This window comes from Hydractinia symbiolongicarpus, chromosome 10 (genome assembly GCF_029227915.1).
Source record: "Hydractinia symbiolongicarpus strain clone_291-10 chromosome 10, HSymV2.1, whole genome shotgun sequence".
Taxonomy (NCBI): domain Eukaryota; kingdom Metazoa; phylum Cnidaria; class Hydrozoa; order Anthoathecata; family Hydractiniidae; genus Hydractinia; species Hydractinia symbiolongicarpus.
In genome coordinates, this window is record NC_079884.1 from 19,851,808 (window position 1) to 19,854,122 (window position 2,315).

At 35.2% G+C, this 2,315-nt stretch overlaps 1 protein-coding gene across 3 annotated transcripts in view; it reads left to right on the forward strand.

Moving 5' to 3' along the window:
* Window positions 1-2,315, forward strand: part of LOC130612300 (coiled-coil domain-containing protein 18-like) — a 54,071-nt gene that overhangs the window by 6,898 nt on the left and 44,858 nt on the right. The gene's annotated exons all lie outside the window — the stretch shown is intronic.

Consider the following 2,315-nt stretch of genomic DNA (forward strand, 5'->3'; position numbering starts at 1 on the left):
AAAGCACATGCAGTGTTTTGTGTTCTACCCAATAGTTGGGATGAGTTCTGTAAATATATGGGGCATTACCAGCCTTTTTAATTCAGATTTGTTCGCATGAGCAAAAAATTGTTGACGTGATATGTTATTTGCATGCCTGCTTTATTTACACATTGGCATTTACCTCAGGAATTTCAGAGTGCAGAAATGAATTAAAGGCTGATTCGAAGCCTGGAGTATTTAGATGGACAGTGCTTTACTGCAGGGAAATCACTTTTCATGTGGGATCTGCATGTCACAAAGACCTTCTTACAAATAAATAACATTTCAATGTTCTTTCTCTCAATTATATTGATGTGTGGAATATGAGGTTGACCAGTGTATAGAAAATGAGGAAGCTTTGGAAAGAGTAGATATCAGGTGGTAGTTATATCTACTTAAAGCACAGTGGTGTATAAGTGTCTATAAGCACAGCACTGTAAAGGCTAAGTCAGAAGAGAAACAGATTTGCAGGAGTGTTGAGAGGGGAAGACCAGCATATTGGGGTGCTTAGGATAGCAAGCCAAATAAGAAAACCAATCAAAATGTTGTAGGTGAGAAGTGATTATGTAATGACTAAGGTGTCTTGGCTATTATGAGAAAAAGCTAGCTTGAAAGAGTAATTATCAGAGTTTGCTTTTAACACTGAGTTTATTTAGGATAAAGATAATTTGCCTGATGATTATGCAGTAGACAGGTCAGCTATGTAGATCAAGACAGAGGCTGTAGGAGTGTCAAGTGCTGAGATTAAAATTTCCCTTTTCCTAATAATGCTGACAGAGGAACTTTCATAATCATTGATTATTTCAATATTATTATTACAAATCTATTAGTGTTTGTTACTTTGTTGGCTAGGCAGGCATCATCATGACATCACATCCTTTTTTCATGCTAGGTATGTTAAACAGGGTATAATGACCTTCTTCTAGTAAGATTTAGACTGTGTTAGTTTTAAACTCGAATTCCTACATCAAGTCTGCCTTTATTACTTCCTGACAAGCTTTTCTCGGTCTACCTCTTACCTTTGTCCCAGGAACTATCAAGTTTCTGCACTTTCCTACCAATTTATTCTCCTCCATTCTTTCCTAGATTCTAAATATAACATCTCTAATGCAACGAATAATTACCCCGCTTCTTATCTCATCTGAACTTTATCTTCCTCTTAAGATTAAGTACCTACTGCCACTTTCTAACTACACGGTCACACATGTCATTAATCATGACTGTAGACTTTGCTGCATTCACTCTCAAACCTTTCTCTCTTAGACCTTTCTTCTACTTCTTAAACGTTTAAACTAATTCTACTATCAACTATGCCATGAGGACCAAATCATCAGCATACTATAATTTACATGGACACCCTGTTTTAAAGTCCATCAACAGCACCTCTAGGACTAAAACAAACAAAGAAGGACTAAGTACAGAACCCTGATTTACGCCAACGTTTATACTAAATTCACCATTAAATGTATCATTAATCCTGACAGGACTTCTAACATTTTTGCGCATAGACTGTACCATTTTAACTAGCCACTCATCTACACCTAATTTTCTCAGAGCCACACAAATAACTTTGTGTCACTCTTTTAAAAGCTTCTCTAAAGCTACAATGACAAAAATAGAGGTCTTTTCTTTATTCCAAATCCTTTTTGTGCTGAAGCAGTCTCGGTAATAATATTGCATATGAACAAAACCAAATTGTATTTTATGCCTATTCTTTCTCTAAGTACAGCCATGGGAATCTAAAAATTATTGAGATGACATTTTTAAGCATATTTTTGCCGCCACTGTGATGTAATACTACATTCACACATAATAATTACATTTCTGAGCATTATGTTGGAATAATTCTGATCAATGAACTTGTTAAAAGCCTATCCAAATCAAATACTGGTTCTTCAAATATACTTGCTGCTACTATCAAGTACCTTCCAGAAATTAGTATGTTGATTTTTTTTTGTATGAATACAACTAATGTTAATTCTTGAGAGAAAAGAGGTTTAAAGTATCTGCTTAAACATGCTGTCCCGCTAGCTAATAGGTAGGCTGTGGCAACAATAAATTTGCTCTTTGTCTAAAACATTTGTTAAAAGATTTCTGTTGTGTTTTTTTTTCTGCAGAAGCCTTCCCGTTGCTTTATGGAAATTATTTCACTATCGTCTATTAGCTATTAATTTTCAGTAGGATGCATCAGAGGTTTATGGGGAATATCAAGTTACCCCAGTGTGTCCCAGGAGCACACGATTGACAGGCTACAATAAAGCATATAAAAGTTTATCTTACAGGTACAAACAAAT